Source organism: Rutilus rutilus, assembly GCF_951802725.1.
Source record: "Rutilus rutilus genome assembly, chromosome: 23".
Taxonomy (NCBI): domain Eukaryota; kingdom Metazoa; phylum Chordata; class Actinopteri; order Cypriniformes; family Leuciscidae; genus Rutilus; species Rutilus rutilus.
The window spans coordinates 28,887,060-28,913,958 of record NC_140233.1 but is presented as its reverse complement, the minus strand read 5'-3'; the positions used below and the strand labels follow the sequence as shown (position 1 = coordinate 28,913,958).

At 41.4% G+C, this 26,899-nt stretch overlaps 1 gene segment (V, D, J or C); it reads right to left on the bottom strand.

The window, feature by feature from the left end:
* Window positions 1-11,422: 11,422 nt before the first annotated feature.
* Window positions 11,423-26,694, bottom strand: LOC311282766 (immunoglobulin lambda constant 7-like). The segment is given in 3 exons: window positions 26,662-26,694; window positions 25,307-25,355; window positions 11,423-11,924 (listed from the first exon to the last, which is right to left on the bottom strand).
* Between the last annotated feature and the right edge of the window lie 205 nt (window positions 26,695-26,899).

Here is a 26,899-nt window from a genome sequence, read left to right as displayed (position 1 = left end):
TATTGTTTCTAACATGTCCTGTTCTGTGGACTTGCTCTTTATTTATTGTTTGTTATACTGTAGTGTACATACAACCAGTAAAACATGTCCTGTTCTGTAGACATGGTTATTATTTATTTATTCGTGTTGTACCAGTCCAACATGACTGTCAGTTGAAATAAGCCTTGTGTTGTGTTGGATTACATATTTTATTAAATGTTTAATTTAGTTTCCATTATAGACTGAGAAAGTTTAGCAATGGTTATGATTATTATATCAAGAGATTCCTGATAGTCCTGTTCCCTAAATGAGTCAATTCCTGACACTCTCACCCTCACCTTTTGTCTTTATGCATTTCCTGACCAGTAAGCTCAATGTACAGCTGTGGTTTTATCTCTGTGATCATGTGAAGGTATGGGTGATACCGTCAGACTGATGGGATTAGCACACGAATGATTCACTGAGAATCTCACCTTTTGTTCTGCAAAGGGCTTTCGTACCCAAATGGCTCTTGGAGCCTTATGCTGGCTGATTGGATCATTTGAATGATAGTGTTATGCTGATTGGTTCTGTCTCTCTTGAGCAAGTCGGATAACCTGCCAAACTGGTTTTGACTTGATTGAATCAAACGCCTATGCTTTGTCTTGATTTGTCTCCACCTTCAAAAGCCCCTCCTCTTAAAATGCCTATAAGACACCATGTAAATTTATATACTTTAGATTATGTTGGACGAAACCGCAGCCGCGCTCAAATAAAGAAACTCTTCTGTTTGAACGTGATCCCAACGTCTCCTGGTCTGCTTTGAAGAAAGAAAAACTTTACAACAGTTGTAAGAAAACTAGTTTTATTTGTTATGAATCTATTTTGATGCCTTTTCTCATAACTTTTGTAATTTTACATGTTTAAAAATATCGAAATTAATATCGACGTCGCAATATTCATTATCGATATCGCAATGTCCCATTTTGTCAATATCATGCACCCCTAACAAATATGTATGTATATATAAATATATATAAAGTACCGGCCAAAAGTTTTGACATTACTATTTTTTATGTTTTTGAAAGAAGCCCTTTATGCTCATCAAGGCTGCATTTATTTGATCTAAAATACAGAAAAAATATATTGTAAAATATTACTACTTGAAATAATAGTTTTCTATAATGATATTGTAACGTCACCCGCTGAAGTGCCCTTGAGAGACACCAGAGGACACTCCACATCAGACTATTGTCATTCCCTCACAAACTACATTTCCCATAACTCACTGCTCTTCATCCATTATGACCTCAACCTTTGTGTCTCAGAGCAGTTTGTGACAGATATACATATAACCTTTGATACTTTTTTCAGGATTCACAGTTAAAACAAAACAAAAAAACTTTATTTAAAATAAAACTATTTTGTACCTAGATACACTACCTTTCAAAAGTTTGGGGTCAGTAATTTTCTTTCTTTTCTTTTAACTGTTTCTAACATTGATAATAAATCAGCATATTAGAATGATTTCTGAAAAATCATGTGACACTGAAGACTGGAGTTATGGCTGTTGAAAATCCGGCTTTGCATTACAGAAAAAAAAAAAAAATTATTAAAGTATATTAAAATAGAAAACCATTATTTTAAATAATTTTTTTATTGTTAATGAATTCATTCATTATTTATTGTGATGATATTTGTCTGTATTTTTGATCAAATAAATGCAGGCTTGATGCGCAGAAGAGACTTCTTTAAAAACATAAAAATAGTCGTGTTCAAATGTTTGACCAGTAGTTGTTGAGACTCAGAAGGCGGAGACAGATCCATGTGCAACAATTTATTAATAACGTAAAAGTAGTAGTAAAGGAACTCAAAACAGTAGTAAAGGCAGCAGGCTGAGTCGATGTAAACCAAGCGTGAGTTCGGGGCTGGCAGCAAGCATGCAGGTCAGTGACAGGCAGAAGTTCGGGGCAGGCGGCGAGTATCAGAGTCAGGTCACAGGCAGAAGTTCAGGGCAGGCGGCGAGTATCAGAGTCAGGTCACAGGCAGAATTTCACAAGGCGGGCTGCACACAATCAGAGAGGTTGGTTCAAGCGAAGGTTCAGAATACCAAAGTAACAGGGTTTTTTCAAAAGAAGCTCAGACATGTAACACAGGAGTGAGACAATACTTCGCAACAGATGCCGAGATGACAAGCTAGATATAGGCTTGAACTCAGAGTAAATTGCTGACAGGTGGAAGGTAATCAGAGCACCAATGATGCATACTAGGAGGAGTATGCATCATTAGTATTCAGGGGAAGGCGCTCGAGACTGAGTACTGGGGATCTCACTAGACGCCGTAACAGTAGTACTGTACTATTATACTATTGCTGCATAATTATCAAACATGAAGTCCTTTCACGTCACCATTTGGCGTGTTGTTGTCCGCCTACACTTCACATAATAGTTCTGTAGGCCTGTGCTTCATTTAACCAACTATGATAGTTTGATCAAATGGTAAACGGTGTTTCAATATACATAGACTAAATAAAAAGTGACTTTAATACTACTTACCATTAATGCGACTTTCGGTGCTGGTTTTGTGCAGTGCTCTGTAGTCAATTAGCATCCATTGTTTAAACGACGCAGATTCAGATCGCTTCATAAATGTAAATTCGTCTGTCCATCTAATTTTCAAACCATTTATGAATGACTGGAAAATTACCACTCCACTTCACATTGGCCAATGAACTTTTAACTTGTTGTGCCAGATGACGATTGGTCGGTGTATTATACATGACAAACAGGCTTCAATGAATTATGTAATATTTTAAAATATGTGATATGTGGATTTTTAATTGAATCAACACACTACCTTTTATTATTGAAAAAAACATCTAAAAATTGTTTGGTTTATTCCTTTCTGCCGTCTGTCACAACATAACCAGGCTGAAGACCAGAATACAATTCACAGAAGTTTATTTAAGGCAATTCCACAGACTAATAGAAGTTCAGGAACTTAGGAAAAGTCTTCAGACAGAAATATAAACTTAAGTTATAATAACAGAACACAGGAAGTCCTTTTTTGAAATGTCTTTTAAGGATAACTCACAGAAGATACAAGAAGACCTCTTTCTCGGACAGTCAACAGAACATAACTCACTGAAGATACTTGAAGTCCACTCTAGGACTTTCCACTGAATATAACTCACAGAAGAAGATTAGAGTCCACTCTCTCTCGAACGATCCACACGGTACAATTCACAGAAGATGATTGAAGTCCTCTCTCGGACGATCCACTGAATATAACTCACAGAAGAAGAGTGAAGTCCTCTCTCGGACGATCCACTGAATATAACTCACAGAAGAAGAGTGAAGTCCTCTCTCGGACGATCCTCATCATATAACTCACAGAAGAAGAGTGAAGTCCTCTCTCGGACGATCCTCATCATATAACTCACAGAAGAAGAGTGAAGTCCTTTCTCGGACGATCCTCATCATATAACTCACAGAAGAAGAGTGAAGTCCTTTCTCGGACGATCCTCATCATATAACTCACAGAAGAAGAGTGAAGTCCTCTCTCGGACGATCCTCATCATATAACTCACAGAAGAAGAGTGAAGTCCTTTCTCGGACGATCCTCATCATATAACTCACAGAAGAGTGAAGTCCTCTCTCGGACGATCCTCAACATATAACTCACAGAAGAAGAGTGAAGTCCTCACTCGGACGGTCCTCAACATATAACTCACAGAAGAAGGGTGAAGTCCTTTCTCGGACGATCCTCATCATATAACTCACAGAAGAAGAGTGAAGTCCTCTCTCGGATGGTCCTCAACATATAACTCACAGAAGAAGAGTGAAGTCCTCTCTCGGACGATCCTCATCATATAACTCACAGAAGAAGAGTGAAGTCCTCTCTCGGACGATCCTCAACATATAACTCACAGAAGAAGAGTGAAGTCCTCTCTCGGACGATCCTCAACATATAACTCACAGAAGAAGAGTGAAGTCCTCTCTCGGACGATCCTCAACATATAACTCACAGAAGAAGAGTGAAGTCCTCTCTCGGACGGTCCTCAACATATAACACATAGAAGAGTGAAGTCCTCTCTCGGACGATCCTCATCATATAACTCACAGAAGAGTGAAGTCCTCTCTCGGACGATCCTCATCATATAACTCACAGAAGAGTGAAGTCCTCTCTCGGACGATCCTCAACATATAACTCACAGAAGAGTGAAGTCCTCTCTCGGACGGTCCTCAACATATAACTCACAGAAGAAGAGTGAAGTCCTCTCTCGGACGGTCCTCAACATATAACTCACAGAAGAAGAGTGAAGTCCTCTCTCGGACGATCCTCAACATATAACTCACAGAAGAAGAGTGAAGTCCTCTCTCGGACGATCCTCAACATATAACTCACAGAAGAAGAGTGAAGTCCTTTCTCGGACGATCCTCATCATATAACTCACAGAAGAAGAGTGAAGTCCTCTCTCGGATGGTCCTCAACATATAACTCACAGAAGAAGAGTGAAGTCCTCTCTCGGACGATCCTCATCATATAACTCACAGAAGAAGAGTGAAGTCCTCTCTCGGATGGTCCTCAACATATAACTCACAGAAGAAGAGTGAAGTCCTCTCTCGGACGATCCTCATCATATAACTCACAGAAGAAGAGTGAAGTCCTCTCTCGGACGATCCTCATCATATAACTCACAGAAGAGTGAAGTCCTCTCTCGGACGATCCTCATCATATAACTCACAGAAGAAGAGTGAAGTCCTCTCTCGGACGATCCTCATCATATAACTCACAGAAGAAGAGTGAAGTCCTCTCTCGGACGGTCCTCAACATATAACTCACAGAAGAAGAGTGAAGTCCTCTCTCGGACGGTCCTCAACATATAACTCACAGAAGAAGAGTGAAGTCCTCTCTCGGACGGTCCTCAACATATAACTCACAGAAGAGTGAAGTCCTCTCTCGGACGATCCTCAACATATAACTCACAGAAGAAGAGTGAAGTCCTCTCTCGGACGATCCTCATCATATAACTCACAGAAGAAGAGTGAAGTCCTCTCTCGGACGATCCTCATCATATAACTCACAGAAGAGTGAAGTCCTCTCTCGGACGATCCTCATCATATAACTCACAGAAGAAGAGTGAAGTCCTCTCTCGGACGATCCTCAACATATAACTCACAGAAGAAGAGTGAAGTCCTCTCTCGGACGATCCTCAACATATAACTCACAGAAGAAGAGTGAAGTCCTCTCTCGGACGATCCTCATCATATAACTCACAGAAGAAGAGTGAAGTCCTCTCTCGGACGATCCTCATCATATAACTCACAGAAGAAGAGTGAAGTCCTCTCTCGGACGATCCTCATCATATAACTCACAGAAGAAGAGTGAAGTCCTCTCTCGGACGATCCTCATCATATAACTCACAGAAGAGTGAAGTCCTCTCTCGGACGGTCCTCATCATATAACTCACAGAAGAAGAGTGAAGTCCTCTCTCGGACGATCCTCAACATATAACTCACAGAAGAGTGAAGTCCTCTCTCGGACGATCCTCAACATATAACTCACAGAAGAGTGAAGTCCTCTCTCGGACAATCCTCATCATATAACTCACCGAAGAAGAGTGAAGTCCTTTCTCGGACGATCCTCATCATATAACTCACAGAAGAAGAGTGAAGTCCTCTCTCAGACGATCCTCATCATATAACTCACAGAAGAAGAGTGAAGTCCTCTCTCGGACGATCCTCATCATATAACTCACAGAAGAAGAGTGAAGTCCTCTCTCGGACGATCCTCAGAATGTCTTTCTGATATCGCAGGAATCCACCCCGCTAGCAACACAGCAGACACTAGCCCAGCACAAGAACTTTAAAAGGCACGAGGGAACTGAATAATGTGTAGCATATAATACCCAGCAGTGAGGGAGTGAGAGCAAACAGAATATAAAGGCTGGTGATGAGATAATTATGACATGATAGAGATCAGGTGTGGTGATGAGGGAATCGAGTGCAGGTGAGGATCCAGGGGAATGCTGGGAAATGTAGTGCGGGACAGGACCAGGAAACCAGGGGAACCGTGACACCGTCGAGCCGTTTACTCACTGAAATAACTATATCTGGCCCGAGAGCATCGGTTCCCGAGCAGACTGTGGAAAACCTACGGTGACTGGACAAGTTTTCTTGCGTGCGTCCGCTTTTAACTAGGGATGGCCCGATACTGATACTGGCATCGGGGATCGGGCCGATACTGTCCTCATATACTCGTACTCGTACTCATAAAAATTCGCCGATACCACGCACCGATACCACATACATTTTGCGAAACGAAACTGGCCGCAGCGAGTGCTTTGTCTTGGTGAACTGAGGCATAGGCGCGAGCTGGTCGAGCACATCCCTTTAAACAGACATCAGTGGAAAGTTTGTTCAGTCGGATGTCAATGGCAAAGAAAATAAAACGAGGCATGTAGCTTATTATTAACGTTAACTGACGAGAGAGAGAGAGAGAGAGAGAGAGAGCGCACGCACTTCTGTTGAATGCTCTTGATTGCGGATCGTTCACTCAGCACGTTATTTGGATGAAAACTAAATCGTATATGCAAGTAAAGTAAAACATGAACTTCTACCTGATTTAAGTATAACGAGTGGTTCCCTACATTATTACAGGACGTGTGCAGGTCAAGAAGTTATATGAACGCAAACATCCAAAGCACGCGCCCCGCAAACCAGCGTCTCAGCGCGAATACTGAATTAAATTGTCTTTCACGTCTTGCGCTTGTACGGACGAATTCACACAAAATTATGTAAAAACACCAATCTTGGCAAGTATCCTATAGTAAACAAAGTCGGTTAAATCTCAAATGAACGTAGCATGTTCAAATGCGGTCCGTGCGCTCGGTCTTAAAGGGGCAGCAGTTTGATAAACCTGCTTCTGTGTTTTAATGTTAATCAAACAAAGGACAAAGAAATACTCACTGATCTTGACTAAATAGGCTACCCTTTTCAACTTTACAAAAATATCCATCTATATATAATTTATACAGTAATGAATATGCTTTTTTCACATTTGATTACTCTATTCAAATTTCTGTACCTTTTCGATCTACCTGAAAAACTCCAAAACACTTTTTATTTAATTTGTAGTCTTTCTTTGTTCTATTGTATTTATTTGTCCTATTTGTTATTCGATTGTTTGTTTTTATTTTGTTACTGACCGTTTACTTGTTTTAAATTCACATTAATTAGGCTGGTAATTTGTTTTAGTATCAAAATTGGATTAAATAATTGATATTTCACTGGTTTTGACTAACATTTGAACCGCTGACCCGATCCTCAGCACTGAGCCCTGCTGAAGCAGCTCTAAATATGTGCTGTTGCTATTAAATGAAAGATACAATATGATAGAGCAATAGAATGAACAGTGACAGTAACAGAAGCTCATACAACGCATTTTATCAGGCTTAATTAAGCATTAAAATAACTGCAAGAAATATATATATTTGATGAACAAATTAAGCCAACTAATATGATTTATATTATTTTGGTTTATCTACTAATTGTCACGGTCACATTCTTCAGCCTTCATCTGTGTGTGCACTTCATTCCCCAGAATCCTCCGTGGCGCACACCTGCACTCACTCACGCAATCACCAATCATCATCACCTGCACTCCCTCATTAACCACCCTTTATATTCAGCACTCTTCCTTCACTCCTTGTCTGGTCTTGTCTATACATGACTATTCAAGACTCACAGACCCCCTTAGCACTTACCTGGATCCATCTTCCATCTTCCATCTTCCATCTTCCATCTTCCATCTTCCATCTTCCATCTTCCATCTTCCATCTTCCATCTTCCATCTGAAAGAGAGACTTTACCATCCAGCTAAGCATTCACTGATTATCTGTGTTGCTGTTACTTACCATTTATCTGCATCTCCGTTCATTCTGCAATTAAAGAGTTAAACTTACCATCTAGTCTGCTTCATCTGTAAACCCTGACAGAAGACCAGACACCAACACGACGTAATTTCCAGCTTCAGTGCAGAATGTGTTGGAACCTGATCGCAGCGCTGGCTCAGGACAGCCGCGATCTATTTCAGTTCACGTTGGGATTTTGTTCTCTGGTGGATGACTGTGATCTGAGCGATCATATCATCATAAACTGTTACCGGATCGGGGCTCAGTTCGTTGACCCACGACCGCTCCCCGATCTTTCTGGGCTTGGCTGGAGGGAGGCGATATCTGTCTGCTGGGACAGCTTTATCCCCGAGAGTGCGTTTTCAACCAACACCACTCATCTCGTCAAACCAGTCACTCCCACCGAGCTTATCTCCAGAGATAATGATTTCTCCGTTCTCGCTCCTCTCATCGGCCCATCAAATCCAGATCCCGCTCATCCTGCCAGCCCGCCAGAGCCAGAGCCAGTCGCCTGCCCGCCAGAGCCAGAGCCAGTCGCCTGCCCGCCAGAGCCAGAGCCAGTCGCCTGCCCGCCAGAGCCAGTCTCCTGCCCGCTAGAGTCTGTGAGTGTCGTTCTCCCCGAGCCAGAGCCAAAGTTTCCTAAGCCCTCTTCATCGCTGGTCCCGTCCAGCTTAAAGCCCTCTTCGCCGCTGGTCCCGTCCAGCTTAAAGCCCTCTTCGCCGCTGGTCCCGTCCAGCATTGAGCCCTCTTCGCCGCTGGTCCCGTCCAGCACTGAGCCCTCTTCATCGCTGGTCCCGTCCAGCTTAAAGCCCTCTTCGCCGCTGGTCCCGTCCAGCACTGAGCCCTCTTCGCCGCTGGTCCCGTCCAGCTTAAAGCCCTCTTCGCCGCTGGTCCCGTCCAGCACTGAGCCCTCTTCGCCGCTGGTCCCGTCCAGTAGAGACCCTTCCCCGCTGGTCCCGTCCAGCACAGAGCCTTCTTCACCGCTGGTCCCATCCAGCACAGAGCCTTCTTCACCGCTGGTCCCGTCCAGCACAGAGCCTTCTTCACCGCTGGTCCCGCCCAGCACAAAGCCTTCACCGCTGGTCCCGCCCAGCACAAAGCCTTCACCGCTGGTCCTGCTGCCCAGCACAGAGCCCTCATCACTGCTCGGCACTGAGCCTTCTTCACCGCTGGTCCCGCCCAGCACAGAGCCTTCTTCACCGCTGGTCCCGCCCAGCACAGAGCCTTCTCCACCGCTGGTCCCGCCCAGCACAGAGCCTTCTTCACCGCTGGTCCCGTCCAGCACAGAGCCTTCTTCACCGCTGGTCCCGCCCAGCACAGAGCCTTCCTCACCGCTGGTCCCGTCCAGCACAGAGCCGCCTTCACCGCTGGTCCCGTCCAGCACAGAGCCGCCTTCACCGCTGGTCCCGTCCAGCACAGAGCCTTCTTCACCGCTGGTCCCGCCCGGCACAAAGCCTTCACCGCTGGTCCTGCTGCCCGGCACAGAGCCTGGTCTCCTCAACCACCTGCCTTGCCTCCGTCAGTCGGCCCCCTGGAGTCGTCAGTCCTGCCTCCCCCATGGCTCCTCCCTCCGTCCTCTCCGCCATGGCCACCAGAAAGGTCCGCACCGCCATGGTCCCCTGATCAGCCTGTATCACCATGGTCCCCTGCTCAGCCTGCACCGTCCTGATCACCTCCTCTGTCTGTCCTGCCACCATCCTGGAGTCCGTACTTATGAACCTGGTCCACCTTCTCGTTGCGGACTTCTTCGGCGCCGGACGCGCCTTACGGGAGGGGGGAGTAATGTCACGGTCACATTCTTCAGCCTTCATCTGTGTGTGCACTTCATTCCCCAGAATCCTCCGTGGCGCACACCTGCACTCACTCACGCAATCACCAATCATCATCACCTGCACTCCCTCATTAACCACCCTTTATATTCAGCACTCTCCCTTCACTCCTCGTCTGGTCTCGTCTATACATGACTGTTCAAGACTCACAGACCCCCTTAGCACTTACCTGGATCCTTACCTGAGACGCATCACCATCCAACTGTCAGCCTGCTATCTTCCATCTTCATCACCTACAAGAAAGAAAGAAAGAGAGACTTTACCATCCAGCTAAGCATTCACTGATTATCTGTGTTGCTGTTACTTACCATTTATCTGCATCTCCGTTCATTCTGCAATTAAAGAGTTAAACTTACCATCTTGTCTGCTTCATCTGTAAACCCTGACACTAATACATTTAAAAATTACAAATGCAGTGAAAATGCAGGTATCGGTATCGGCGAGTACCAAAAATGAAAGTATCAGTATCGGACTCGTTCTGCAAAAAGTGGTATCGGGACATCCCTACTTTTAACGCGTCTTGACTGTCGTACAGTCTGACATTAATGACGACTGAGATCTTACAGTGTGACATGGCTTACAGCAAGGATTATGTTCATAGCAACAATCGTAAAGGACTATTATAAATGGCACAGTGTGCGCCCGGCTTTAGTCTTGAGTTGTTGAGTTGTTGTATTATGTGGGGAACTGGTGTGCATGTAAGAGGGAGAGAAAGTTGTTTTTGTACATGCAATGCTAGCAAAGAGACACGTGAGTTACCTGAATGTGATCTCTTGATTTACGTGACTATACAACAATGTCCACTAACTCTCATTAGAGTATTAGTAGACTGTATAGTATTAGTATACTAAGTATTAGTTGTGATTGACAATCAGTTAAACTTCTCAGAGCACATTTCTAGAGCTGCCCGGTCCTGCAGATCTGCCTTATACAACATTAGGAGGATCAGGCCCTTCCTATCAGAGCTACACAACTCTTGTTCTCTCCAGACTGGACTATTGTAATGCTCTCTTGGCCTTCCAGCATCAACTGTCAAACCTCTGCCACTGATCCAAACACTAATAACACTATATCATTACAATCAACATCACTCTTGTGTTTATGAAGAGAATGAGTCAGTGTTTCAATATGATCATCATGTTTTAGGTGTAATATATGATCCTGTCAATCAAACTGAACAGACTGCATTCAGTCACTTCTGCTGTCTGGACGTGATGCTTTACATCTGAGCCACACAAACTTTTACATTCTTACACAATTAGTGTCACAACGGCTGATTCTTGATTTATGATCATGTATTATATTTTTAATAACATTTTCATATGCAGTATATTTACACCATCGCCTATAAATGTAATGATTATGTAACAATTAGTGTCAGAACGGCTGATTCTTGATCTTGATCTTTTTTATGATCTTTTTATATTCTAAACTTTTTAATCTCCTATAAATATAATGATCAGTTTGTCTGCGCTGCTTCACTAAAGCAGAAGTGAAAGTGTTCCAGTCCAGATCATGTAACCAATCAGAGAGTGAGACTGAAACCCCATTTGCATTGTCAGGGTGGAGTGATTGTGATCCTCTCAGAATAGAGCAGCTCTGTCTCCAGAGACCATGTTCAAACCCCAAGAGCTTTATTTGACATTTACTGCTACATCAACCTTCTGAAAAGCACCTGCATCTTCATCTGTTAGTTGAATGATGTTGTCAGACACAAAGTGAACTTGTTGAGAAGCTTTATTGAATGTTGCAGCAAACACAGCAGATTGAAAGATCACACACACACACACGCACACACTCAGTTTCAGTATTGAGTTGTAAATCACTACAGCTGCAGCACTAGACTCATGTGAATCCTGCCTGACACAGGACACTCAGATACGGCTCATCTTCAGGAGAGAAACATCAGCACTCAGAGCTCTTGTGGAACGAGACCTCATGAGGAGCTCCATCATGTGTTACTCTGCAGACGTACAGCTCTCCCGCTTCCCAGCGTGCTTTGCTGAGGGTCAGGACGCTACTGCGGCTGTAGCGGCCGTCCTGCTGGCTCTCTGCGCTGGTCAGAACCCCCTCGGTGACCTCTGACCCGTCCAGTGTCCAGCTCACCAGCGCCCCCTGTGGAGAGTAAGAGCTGAGCAGGCAGAGCAGTGCGGCTGAGTCTCCAGAGATCTGCAGAGAAGAGGGCGGCAGCAGAGACACTGAGGGCTTCACTGTGGGACCAGCTGCAGGAGACAAACACAACACATTCACACACACACACACACACACACACACACACACACACACACACACACACACACACACACACACACACACACACACACACACACACACACTTTGTTTAAAGCTTTCATACATATTGCATTATAAAAGTATTTTAATGCATTAATTATGCACTGCTATATACATTAAAATGCATGTATGATCTCATCAATAAGTGTAACAGCAGTTATAACACATATTATCTAGTATCAGGCCGATCTGACTGCTTTAATTCCAGCAATTATTCACTCTGAACATTAATATCTTACATTTTGAGATATTCACCTGAACTGAAAATGTAACTCAATTTCAAACAGAGTTAAAACACAATTGAATCATACAGAATGAACAAAACACTGAATTATAAGCACAACATGAGCAAAAGAGATTCAGTATCATTGACTGAACTACAGAAAGCAGCAACATTTACATTCTGATGTCAAATCTCTTTTTCCATGTATGATTTCTACAATAAAAGATGAACTAAATATGAACTCAGTGTAGAAATAAATGAAGGAAAAACAAACCTGTAATAAACTGATTAAACTCATAGTGAGACACAGTGTGGAAATATGTTTAGAATTCCTTTTTTGTTGAAAGAAATAATGCAATTCTTATAATAATAATATCATAGTTTTAGATTAAATAATTATACAAAAATATCAGTAACACTTTATTTAAAGCCTTTATACATATTGCATTATAAAACGTATTTTTAATGCATTAATTATATATTGTTTTACACATTATGATGCAAGTATAATCTCTTCAATAATTGTAACCAAGGTTTTAACACATTATAATATTATCTATTCATTGTTACACCTCCAAAAAATTATAATACACTAAAACTCATGACAAACAACCAATTCTAGATGTAACAAGGAATGTGCAAATATTATAAAACATTTTAACTTTGGTTACAGTTATTTATGAAAACATATATGACATTATAACATACGCTATTGATACCTTTATAATGCATTATACATAAAGGCTTTAAGTAAAGTATCACCACAATATCTAAAAATCATTATTATTAATAAATGTTGTTCTTGTTTCCACTGTAAAACACTTTCTGAAATCTAAATTGTATTTTTTTATTAGGTGATTAAATAGACAGACTTACCGATCACCAGTTTAGTTCCTCCACCGAAAGTCCACCACAGTGATACAATCTAATGAAACGCTCGTACAAAAACCTCTATTCCACTCGAGTGAACACACACTCCAGCAGAGAGAGAGAAACAACACTTCAACACACTGATATTAGAAGATCCTCAGCTCTTCTCAACACTCACTCATTCAGATTTGACTAAATGCTTTCTGATATAACACTGTTTAAAGAAATATATTTGATGAGCTGTGACCTCTGAGGTGACCTTTGACCTCTTTGATCATGGATGATGTTGTGGAGTTTCTCATAATGATGCTTCTGTTCTTCATATGCAGATCAATCATCATGATTCACAGAAAAACCTGCAGCTTCAAAGAAATCAATCAATAATTCTGAACATTTCAGATGCACATTGTTTAATATATAATGACCTGATTATGAGTCCTGATGAACTTCATGCATGTGGAAAATGTGGGAATAAATAGACATCATGATAATATTTCCCAGAGAGCAACATGCCAACATTGACTCCAAAGACCATAATGGATTTTTTTATTTTTATTATTCCTCTAAATATAGTAAAACTGATTTATTTAGTTCTTGATTTCTCATTGTTAACATGCTTATAAAGGTGTAGCACAGAACTGTACTCAGAGAAACTGCTGCGTATGACATATGTTTAAAATGATCTACATTCATGATTCTCCAGACAAAACCTAGTGTCTTATCAAAAAAAAAAAAATCAAATCACTTTTATTGTCACACAACCATATACACAAGTGCAACAGTGGTGAAATTCTTAGGTGCAGTTCCAAGCAGCATAGCAGTCATGACACAATGGACGAAACAATTTACACTTACAGATTACACCTCTAATGTGCGCACGATAACTCACAGCACCATATATACTATACAATATACAATAAATAATGTACAATATACAATATAGACATCTATACATACAATAAATACACATGCGAAAGAAAATAAATGTAAATATACAGTAGGTTAAGTTGAGGTGTTTTGAGATGCAGTGTGATTATGGTTATTGATCACTTGGGATCAGGAGTTAAGAAATCGAATTGCTTGCGGGAAGAAGCTGTCATGGAGTCGGCTGGTGCGTGTCCTGATGCTGCGGTACCGCCTACCTGATGGTAGCAGTGAGAACAGCCCATGGCTCGGGTGGCTAGAGTCTCTGATGATCCTCCGAGCTTTCTTCACACACCGCCTGGCATATATTTCCTGGAGGGAGGGAAGCTCACCTCCGATGATACGACTGGCAGTGTGCACCACCCTTTGCAGGGCTTTGCGGTCGCGGGCGATGGTATTGCCGTACCAGGCAGTGATGCAGCCAGTCACGATGCTCTCTACAGTACTGGTGTAGAACCGTGTGAGGATATGGCGGTTCATTCCAAACTTCCTCAGCCGTCTCAGGAAGAAGAGGCGCTGGTGAGCCTTCTTCACAACGGCCTTGGTGTGGACGGACCATGTGAGTTCCTCTGTGATGTGGACACCGAGGAACTTGAAGCTGCTGACTCTCTCCACCGGTGCTCCATTGATGGTGATGGGGTTATGTTCTTTGCCACTCCTCCTGAAGTCAACCACTAGCTCCTTGGTCTTGCTGACGTTGAGGAAGAGGTTATGCTCCTGACACCAGCGTGACAGAGTGTGTACCTCATCTCTGTAGGCCGTTTCGTTGTTGTCGGTGATCAAACCTACCACCGTCGTATCATCAGCAAACTTAATGATGGTATTGGAGCTGTGAGTTGCCATACAGTCATGTGTGTACAAGGAGTACAAGAGTGGGCTGAGAACACAGCCCTGAGGGGCTCCAGTGTTGAGGGTCAGTGATGAGGAGATGTTACTGCCCATTCTAACCACTTGGCGTCTGTTTGACAGGAAGTCCAGGATCCAGCTGCACAGCAAGCTGTTTAAGCCCAGAGCCCGGAGTTTCACATCAAGCATAGAGGGCACTATGGTATTGAATGCTGAGCTGTAGTCTACAAACAGCATTCTCACATATGTGTTCCTTTTTTCCAGGTGGGAGAGAGCAGTGTATATTGTAGATGCAATAGCATCATCAGTGGAACGGTTGTTGCGGTATGCAAACTGCAATGGGTCCAGTGAGGGAGGTAAAACAGAGCAGATGTAATCTCTGACTAGTCTCTCAAAGCATTTGCTAATGATGGGGGTCAGAGCAACAGGACGCCAGTCATTTAAGCAGGTGATGTTGGATTGCTTCGGTACAGGTACAATGATGGACGTTTTGAAGCATGTGGGGACTACAGACAGGGAGAGGGACAAGTTGAAAATGTCCGTAAAAACACTAGCCAGTTGGTTCGCGCATTCTCTGATGACACGGCCCGGAATGCCGTCTGGACCCGCGGCTTTACGGATATTCACCCGTCGGAAGGATCGGGTTACATCCGCTACAGAGACGGAGAGTGTATTAACCTCTGTAGCTTCAGCCGCGAGAGCTCTCTCCGCGAGGGGGTTGTAAGTTCCCTCGAAACGAGCATAAAAAGTGTTTAGCTCATCCGGGAGAGAGGCAGCGGTGTTCACTGTGGAGTTTGTGTTCCCTTTGTAGTCCGTGATGATGTTAATTCCCTGCCACATGCTTCTAGAGTCGGTGGTGTTGAACTGTCTTTCAATCTTGTCCCTGAAATGGCGTTTTGCTACTCTGATAGTTTTTCGGAGGGTATAACTAGCTTGTTTATGCTCCTCCACAGTCCCGGAATTAAAAGCGAAGGTCCGCGCATTGAGTGCCGCACAAACTTCACTATTTATCCATGGTTTCTGGTTAGGGTAGATCCGTATTATTTTGGTTGGAACAACGTCCTCTACGCACTTCCTGATGAAACACGTTACGCTATCAGCGTAGACCTCGATGTTGTTATTAGAGGCCGACCGGAACATCTCCCAGTCCGCGTGATCAAAACAATCCTGTAGCATTGAGTCTGATTGGTCCGACCAGCACTGGATCGTTCTGAGGGTGGGTGTTTCCTGTTTTAGTTTCTGCCTGTAAACGGGCAGAAGGAGAACGGAAGAATGGTCTGATTTGCCAAGTGGTGGGCGGGGGAGGGATTTGTAGCCATCCTGGAAAGGAGAGTAGCAATGATCCAAAATCCGGTCCCCTCGTGTGTTGAATTTTACGTGTTGGTGGTATTTTGGTGCTATTTTCTTGAAGTTGGCTTTGTTAAAGTCCCCAGACACAATGAACGCGGCCTCAGGGTGCGAGATTTCCTGCTCACTTATTCTCCCATACAGTTCCTTTAGTGCCCGGTCTGTGTCGGCTTGTGGGGGAATGTACACAGCTGTGATAATGACCGCTGTGAATTCCCTCGGTAGCCAGAATGGTCGACACAGAAGCATGAGAAATTCTAGGTCAGGAGAGCAGAAAGACTTGATAGAATGTACGTTCCTCTGATCACACCAAGATTTGTTGATCATAAAACATACACCACCACCTCTGCTTTTACCTGAGAGGTCTTTTGCTCTGTCCGCTCGATGCACGGAGAACCCCGCAGTTTCGATAGCCGAATCTGGAATCTCAGCAGACATCCACGTTTCTGTAAGGCAGATAATGCAACAGTCCCTCGTCTCACGTTGGAAAGAGATCCGCGCTCTCAGCTCGCAGAGCTTGTTGTCCAAAGACTGAACATTTGCCAGTAGAATACTGGGGAGCGGGGGTCGATTTGCGCGCCGTCTTACTCTGATGAGAACGCCGGCTCTTCTTCCCCTTCTCCGGCTGCGTTTCCGCGGCCGAGCTGCCCAGACAAAGGGCTCCGCTGCCGTGTTTGTAAACAGCGGGTCGTCTTTGAAGAATATAAAGTCCGGTTTTCGGTGTGCGATTGCCGAACCAATATCCAAAAGTGTTTGTCTGTCATACACAATAAAGCAGACAACATCCAAGACGAAAAACATAAGAAATGTAAACAAAACAAACAAAAGACTACTATGTTGTGTCGGAGCTCGCAACGCAGCAGCCATACTCGGCGCCATCTTGCTCAATGTCAAGCCTGACAAAGCCTGACAAACATAACAAAAATATTTCACAATTAATAAATATGTGCAATTAATCACTAAATGGTTCAATAACATTATTCTGCAAGTAAAATCTTCTATGTAGAGTTTATGAGTTTGTTATCAGCACAAGCTGTTGTAAATCCTGCCCACTTCTTTGCATTGTCAGCACATGCTTCAGTGCTCTGAGAGTGTTTATAGTGCTGTGAGTTTAACACTTCATGACTGAGAGCAGAACACAATCTTCATCATCACACAAGACTAAACTACAGCAATGAACACAATCAACATCTTCATCTGGACCATTGCACTGTTTATTCAAGGTAAGATGTAAAAACTGACTCTGGTTTTGGTGTTTTTGTAAAACTTTATGATGATAATAGTTTTAAACACTAATAGTTTTTCTTTTCTCTTCTTCAGAATCCAGAGCAGTGACTCTGACTCAACCTGAAGCTAAAACTGTCCAACAGAGTCAAACAGCAACAATAGAGTGTAATATAGATGTAGGAATATTAGGCAGCTACTTAGCCTGGTATCAGCAGAAACCTGGAGAAGCTCCTAAACTCCTGATTTATTATATAAACACCCGTAATACTGGAACTCCATCTAGATTCAGTGGCAGTGGAACAGCAAATACTGGACGAGATTTTACTCTGACCATCAGTGGAGTCCAGACTGAAGATACAGGAGATTATTACTGTCAGAGTTTACACAGTGGTGGAGTGTTCACACAGTGATAAAGAGTCGTACAAAAACCTCTGTCAGTCAGACGTCACAGTGACTGCACTGATACAGCTGAGAGAAACTGCAGCTGCTGATGGAGGATCACAAAGTCAAGTCACCTTTATTTATACAATAAAGATCGTACAGCAGATCTAGAAGAAAATATCGTCCAAGTCCAGCTTGGTGGTTAAAATAGCCCCACATCACCATAGGCCACTAACCTTGGGAGAAACCAGACTCAGTCGCTCAGTTCTCCTCTGGCTAACGAACCAACAGTGTATGATTATGATTATGAATCAGGCAGCATTACAGGTCAGAGGTCAGATTGGATCAGAATATTCTGAATATTATCCAGTTCCATCGGGTTGAAGATCGGAGTCACGCTGGTATGAAGACGGGGACAAACGACACAATGACAATGTTTAGCAAAGTTTCTAAAGACTTTAAAAATAAATATACATTTATATGTAGCAGTAGCGGCTTGTCAATAGAGGGCGCTGGGGCCGCCCCATCAAAATTCCAGAAATATACATGTATATGATATAAATTATATAAAAATGAAATAAAAATAAAAAATACAATAGTTTACTCATACAATGTAAGAAGTAAGGGCCTCAGCATTTAATAAACACTGGCTTTAATCGGTTAACTATTTTCTTTATTATGTTTTTCAATAAGTTTCATGCGGTTTCATGTGAGAGGGACGCCGGACAAATGGATGTCTATCTGAGTCCTTTAAATTTTCGGGCAACATGTGACCGATCTCTAATTGGTTTCTTAAAGATTCTCCTCCGGATGCAGGTCGCTGCGTCCCTGGCGAATCAGAATTGGATACATGTTATTTTATCCAATCTAATTGTCGTCACCGGCCATTCAACTCAATGCTCTTTGCCACTCCTGCGAGTGCGAGTGCGCGGGCGACACCGTCACTCCGACTCCGTCAAAACCTTGCTAGGCTGATCATTTTCGTAGAGAGAATGGCAGAAGTTAAACCAAATTCTGTCATTGATTTACAAAAAAAAAAAAAAAAAACCTTTCACAAGGCGTTCGCTGGAAGAAAAAAAAAGGATAAAGGATCTCGGACAGGACCAACCCGATATACAGATCCAGCAGCAGGCCAGTGCCAGAGGACGAAGCTACACCCGGAGCTTCACCCGCGCTTGTTATGAGAAACGGAGGTGGCTGGCTTTATTTGCTCATTTGTTATGCTGTTCAATTCATTGCATTTTGATGTTCATGTCATGTATTTGTACTCAATATATAGTCAAGTCAAGTCAAGTCAAATTTTATTTCTATAGCACATTTAAAAACAACAGAGTTGCGCCAAAGTGCTGTACAGAGCTACAGTGTGCAAATAAAAAGCATTAGAATAGACAAGACAAAATACAATTATAGACACGATTACACCCAATATAATCCATTTAATAGATCATATAAAATCAATCAAAAGAGACTTAATTAAAAGCCAGAGAGAATAAATAAGTTTTAAGAGCCGATTTAAAACTGGATAATGACGGAGCAGACCTCACAGCGAAGGGCAAACTGTTCCAGAGTTTAGGTGCCGCAGCAGAGAAGGCCCGACCACCCTTGGTTTTACAGCGAAAGCGTGGGACAGTTAAAAGAAGCTGATTAAAAGACCTGAGAGTTCTTTGGGGAGTGTACAGAGTAAGAAGGTCAGATAGGTATTCTGGTGCAACACCGGATAACGCCTTGTACACAAAAACTGCTATTTTAAAATCGATTCTGAACTTCACCGGAAGCCAATGTAAAGTTTCTAGGATAGGTGAAATGTGATCTCTCTTTTTTGTACCGGTCAGAAGTCTCGCTGCAGCATTTTGAACAATTTGCAGGCGAGAGATTGTAGTTTGAGGCAGACCACAGTACAGGGAATTACAGTAGTCCAGCCGTGATGTAATGAAGGCGTGGATTACAATCTCTAAATCTTTCTGAGACAAGAAATGTTTTACCTTTGCAATCGATCTCAAGTGAAAGAAACTGCCTTTTACCACTGAGCTGACTTGTTTATCAAAGTTAAGTGCCGAATCAAATGTAAATCCGAGATTCCTTACATGAGGTCGAGCACTGACAGGGATCGAACCAGAATTAGAAGTAGATGAGAAGCTAGAGGGGCCTAAAGTCAAAATTTTGCTCTTACTTTCATTTAATTGTAAGAAATTATTTGCCATCCAACATTAGATCTCCTCAAAACAGTCACACAGTGCTTCCAGGGGATAAGACATATCAGTTTTTGCCGGTAGATAAAACTGTGTATCGTCAGCGTAACAGTGATAGGATATCCTATGTTTCTCAAAAATGGCACCCAGTGGCAACATATAGAGTGAAAAGAGGAGCGGGCTTAAAATGGACCCTTGGGGCACACCACAAAGGAGGGGAACAGATGTAGAAGTAAATTTCCCCATATTTACTGAGAAGGTTCTGTCTTTGAGATACGAGGCTAACCACTGCAAGGCAACACCCTGAATGCCCACCACTTTTTCCAAACGATGCAGCAAGATACTATGGTCGATCGTATCAAAAGCAGCACTTAAATCTAATAAGACAAGCACTGCGTGCGATCCGGTGTCGAGGATTTGCAAAAGGTCATTGTTGACCTTCAACAAAGCAGTTTCTGTACTGTGCATAGATCTAAAACCAGACTGAAAAGTATCAGAAATATTGGATGTACTGAGATAGGTATTCAACTGGCTATGCACAACTCTCTCTAAAAGTTTAGAAATAAAAGGCAACTTAGATATAGGTCTAAAATTATTGAGGAGAGATGGATCCCAATGGGGTTTCTTAAGCAGAGGGTGAACTACAGCATGTTTAAAACTAGCAGGGACAATTCCGGTCGCTAGAGAACTATTAATAATATCTGTTACAGCTGGGCACAAAGTTTCGAACACTTCCTTAAAGAGACGAGTAGGAACAACATCAGACTCACAACTGGAACATTTTGCCCTAGAAACAATATCAGCCAGCTGAGAAGAGGAAACAGGGTGAAAACAAGTTAGTGAATCGATTGGTGAGCAGGTCAGAGGTGGAGTATATGTTACTGGCTTAATGGAACCCTTGATCGTCAAAACTTTTTCATTAAAAAACTGTGAAAAGTTCTCACGTTTCTCGAGATAGAACAAGAGTAGGGGCTGGTAATGGTTTTAGCACAGAATCAATTGTCTTGAACAGCATTCTCGGCCGGTTTGCATTTTCTGTGATGAGTTTTGAGAGGAATTTGGATTTTTCCTCTTTCACTGATTTTTGGTAAGTGATTAAGCATGCAGTTAAACATTCATATGAAATTTGAAGTTTATCTTTCTTCCACTTACGCTCTGCCTTACGACACTCTTGTCTAAGAGAGCGAGTAAAATCATTTAACCAAGGCTGTGAGGGGCCCTTTCCCTTAGCTTTCCTGGGCTTAAGGGGAGCAACAACGTCTAAAGAAATGGAGCAGGCTTTAGTAAAAACCTCCACCATCTCTTCAGTATTTAATTCGTCAAATGGGATGACATTCGCAAGGTTGGCCTGATAGTACTCAGAAAATAAGCTGGCAGTAGAAGGTTGGATAAAACGAGAGTAGTTCAAAGTAGTTCATATAATCTAACTGTACATATCTGTTCTGTTACAGCTAGTAACTGAAGTGTAGATCACATTTGTACAATTATATGAAAAAAAGATGATTAAAATAAATAATAACTCTAAAATTTAAACTTTTGTCTTTTTCAGGTTTAATTCTAATCATAATGTAACATTATTTGAAAAAACATTTTTATTGTTAGAATTGTGAGATAGGACATATTTAGATATGAATCCAACTGGAAAATCTTGTGAAAAGATATCTTTCAGTTAGTCAAATAGCATATAGTGGAGCTTTATAGCCATCTAGTAGCTAAAATGATAATTTTTTACTTTTAAAACGACATTTTACAAACTATGGGCAAAAAGTTTACACTAAACCATGTAAAATTATCCATGTTATCCCCATGAATGAAAGTTAGAAATATGGGTCTTTTTTAAAGTGAATTTTACATAAAATGCTGTTTTTTACACACACACACACAAAAAAAGGCGCCCCCCCCCCCCCCCCAAAAAATAATCATCACCAGCCGCCACTGATATGTAGTAATGTATTTGATATGAAATAAGAGTTAGAGCTGATATTGATTATGGCACTGGGATGTTTTATTGTCAGTGTTTCAGATCACAGTATGAGAGCGATGCGGAGTGAAGCAGAAACACCAGCTGTTTTTAATGTGTTTTCTCACTCCAGGATTGATCTCAGTGGTTTCTTTCATCAGTGGTCGTGGAAATAATATACATACTAACTAATCAGATTTGGTCTGAAAGGCATGTTAGAAAGTTATTGCTTATAGAACTGTTATATGTAAGGGATAATCCACGGCTAGCCATGCATTAAAGGATTTTAATGCACACCGTAGAGGCGAAGAACCACCTGACGCGAACCGGAGGTCTTTAAAATGATTTAAACACAAATTTTTTAACAGACCTACTTTTCTTAAGTTCCGGCTCGTTAGTTCTAGCACTCCGTCCGCTTTAAATAAAGTAGAGCCATCAGATTGCTTTTAGTTGAATGAATTATCACATTTATTTAAATTCATTGTTAAAAGAGAGAGACAGAGAACTGAAAGAGAAGGAACAGAGAGAGAGAGAGAGATGCGTGCGCGAGTTACCTGTGTGCGTCTCTTCTCTAAAGTCTACAGTCCCCTCGTTGCTTAAGCATATAGCTAACTTAATGATTCTTTAATGGATTTATTACAATTATTTATGAATGACAGGCAACACTGACAATGACAAGGCAATCTTTATTTGAACTAATCATGTCATTTATTTAAATGAATTATGTAGAGTGTGAAATAAAACCGGCGTCTCTAACCACGATTACTATATAAAGACACATTACATTTATTGAAATGCATTAAATTAAATGAAAACAAAAAAATCAAACAGTTGGAAATTTCGATAGGGGATTGTTTTACTCATCATTATACTAACTGATGTTAAACTCCACATTTCCATTTATCGTGAAGTTAGACATGGAAAAGGGTAGGGTTATTTCAGGTTTAGGCTTGGAGGTGAAATGATGTTTGGCTTTGCTTGTTGAGGTTCTAGATGTCAGTATGTCACTCCATGCCCTCCTCTCTGACAAAGATGGGGCCCGACCGCAAACTCGCCTCGCATCGGTGGCCTGTCACTGACACGATCTGGAGACTTTCTAGTCCTGCATCAGAGAGTCGTCCAACGGCAGTGCTCCGCAAACTATGGTTTGTGTACTTTTGTGAGATACCTTCCACCTGAACAACAAGAATTTAAAGTATACAATTTAGATTTGGAAAATAATATAAACACAGTTTAAATTCATGGGCAAAAACGAAATATCTATTACCAACCTCTTCACAAATACTTTTTAGCATATTGCCAAGGTAGTTGAGCCCCATCGGCTCCCTGGTGAACCACACTTCGGTGCTCTCGAGTTTGCACAGAGGGATGCGTCTCGGATGCAAATACAACGCTCCGGCATTTTCTGGACACTTTGACAGATATTTTTTAAAGCTGTCCACGGGACAAAGTGGGTCGCCGGGGCTCGCAAACATAAATCCTCGTAAATTTTCCCTATCCGATGCAGTGGGATCCTTGTGGTTTTTTGTCTCTGGGTTATGCGCCAGGGTCAGGTACTCTTTCCCATTCTCGTCTTGCCGGAGAACGAAAGACTCTTTTGATAGGTTACGGTTTCCTTCTCTTCCCCTCCGTGCAAAACACAGCTGTATGTCAAACCAAACTTTTCGGTAACACTTTAGAATACTGTTCCTTCATTAATGAATAATTACACAGGAACAAACGAGTAACGCATTATTAACATTCTAGTAACTACTATTAACTAACAAGAAACTCTGATTAACAAATTAGTAAGTAATAGCGCTCAGATGAATGTAGTAGTTCATTATTAGCTAATCAATAACTACTATTTTTTTCATACCTCCCAGAGAACTACTATCTACAGGTTCATAATTAACATGAATAATGCATATAATTTATAATAAAAGGTAATGGTAACCCACTAGTAATGACTCAAGTATTACTACATCATTCTAAAGGAACTACTAATTATTTGGATCAGTATCTAAAGTGAAAAACATGATAACTACCTAATATTGACTGAAGTCATTGTAAGCTTTTGAGATTTTTGTAAGATTTTGAATAGTAATTCCTTCCAATGGATTTGGTGACACTTTAGTCATTACTAGTGTGTTCCCATGATCTTCACTTTAGAATACTGATCCAAATCATTAGTAGTTCCTTTAGAAAGATGTAGTAACACTTGAGTCATTACTAATGAGTTACCATTACCTTATTATATATTATGCATTATTAATATTAATTATGAACCTGTATATAGTAGTCATTAGTAGTCTTCAGTGAGGTATGAAAAATAGTAGTTATTGATTAGCTAATAGTGAACTACCACATTCGACTGAACACTTTGACTTACTAATTCGTTAATCAGAGTTTCTTGTTAGTTAATAGTAGTTACTACAATGTTAATAGTGCATTACTCATTTGTTCCTGTGTAGTTATTCATTAATGAAGGAACAGTATTCTAAAGTGTTACCAACTTTTCTTACAAGTCCTGTGGGTGTGAAAGGGGAGAGTGCAGGTGCATTTCTAATTTTCTCCAAGTCAGACTCAGTAATACGCGGATGATGAACGCTGGTGTCTTTTCCATTTTTCCTGTAGCTCTTTAAAACTGATTTAAAGACGGCATTGCTTGACTTGAAGTCTTTATCACTTATGATGTTGTATTTTGTAATGTGACGGTTTATACCTGCTCTGAGACACATCAAACTTGCAACACTGTATTCGCGTCCAGCGGTAGACTGAAGTCTAGACTGAGAAGCAGAGTAGGTCTCGACATCACAATTGTTCTGTCTTTGGCACAAAAAGTCACTGAAAGTGTTAACTGCCCATTTAGTTGTCTTTTTCGTACTGACCTCATCTTTGTCGTCTTCGATCTTATCTAGCTCTGCCGGTGTTAATTCTTTGTGCCGCTTTTTGTCATTCAGCGTCTTCTCCAAGTCTTCTATTTCGTCTTGTGCTTGGGCCCATTTCTCAAAATTGCCATATTCACCATATAAATTAAACGATATGCAAAAATCATCCATTTAGCCTACCTAAATAAACGTTTTCATATGTGTCTCTCACTCTGTTTGCAAGTGTAACTGTGTTACTATGGTTACCAATGTTTATAGTAGCGGATTAATGTAATCAAACGGACTGAAACTACCTGTGCATTAAACGGTTTTACTGCACACCTTCCAGCCAATCAGAATCGAGTATTTAAACAGCCCGTGGTATAATATCTAATAATCATTATTATTAATAAATGTTGTTCCTGTTTCAACTGTAAAACACTTTCTCAAATCTAAATAGTATTTTTTTATTAGGTGATTAAATAGACAGACTTACCGATCACCAGTTTAGTTCCTCCACCGAATGTGTACCACAGTGATACAATCTAATGAAACGCTCGTACAAAAACCTCTATTCCACTCGAGTGAACACACACTCCAGCAGAGAGAGAGAAACAACACTTCAACACACTGATATTAGAAGATCCTCAGCTCTTCTCAACACTCACTCATTCAGATTTGACTAAATGCTTTCTGATATAACACTGTTTAAAGAAATATATTTGATGAGCTGTGACCTCTGAGGTGACCTTTGACCTCTTTGATCATGGATGATGTTGTGGAGTTTCTCATAATGATGCTTCTGTTCTTCATATGCAGATCAATCATCATGATTCACAGAAAAACCTGCAGCTTCAGACTTCAATCTTCAGTGAAAATCTCTTCAAATAATGAGTTTATTGAATATTAGAGCCAAAGTCAATAGAAAGTGTCAACAATGAAAATATAAAAGGTATTTTGCATGTTCTACACAGTCAAGCATGTTTTCATATTCAAGGTCTGTTGTAAAAGTATCTGGACTGGTTATGAATCTCCACACAAGATCATGAAACGTGAACAAGCTCTAATATGTCTCCATCTTTAACAGCCTGTTTCTTCTCCATTTGATGATTTCAGACACACATGAGGCTTCATGATAGATGGAGTGACACCATGAACTCTGATTAGAGATTCACAATCAGTCCTGATACTTTCTGAACAGACTCATGATTCATGATCTTACTTTAGTGATGGCGGTTCATCTAGTGGAAGTGTAGCAGTGATGATGGTCACATGACTGAATATGGACACAGAGATGGACGTTCATCTGCACATCCTCAGTGTCTCAGGAGTCACAATAAAAATACAAAATAAAGTCATGATTCTGTAACTCTAGTGTATATTAGTTTGTTATCAGCACAAGCTGTTGTAAATCCTGCCCACTTCTTTGCATTGTCAGCACATGCTTCAGTGCTCTGAGAGTGTTTATAGTGCTGTGAGTTTAACACTTCATGACTGAGAGCAGAACACAATCTTCATCATCACACAAGACTAAACTACAGCAATGAACACAATCAACATCTTCATCTGGACCATTGCACTGTTTATTCAAGGTTTGTGTAATACAGTTTTTACAATAATTGTTAATTCTCCTAAAATGTGAAATATATATTAATAATTTTTGTTTGTGTTTTCTTTCAGAGTGTAGAGGACAGATCACTGTAACTCAGAGTCCATCAATAACAGCAGTTCAACCAGGAGAAGAAGTCAGAATAAACTGTAAAACCAGCAGTAGAGTGAGTGGTTATGCTAGTGTTTATTTCTTAGCCTGGTACTCACAGAAACCTGGAGAAGCTCCTAAAAACCTCATACATGAAGCAACAACCCGTTATACTGGAACTCCATCTAGATTCAGTGGCAGTGGATCTGGCAGTGATTTTACTCTGACCATCAGTGGAGTCCAGACTGAAGATACAGGAGATTATTACTGTCAGAGTTTACACGTTATCAGTGGTAAACTTGTGTTCACACAGTGATAAAGAGTCGTACAAAAACCTCTGTCAGTCAGACGTCACAGTGACTGCACTGATACAGCTGAGAGAAACTGCAG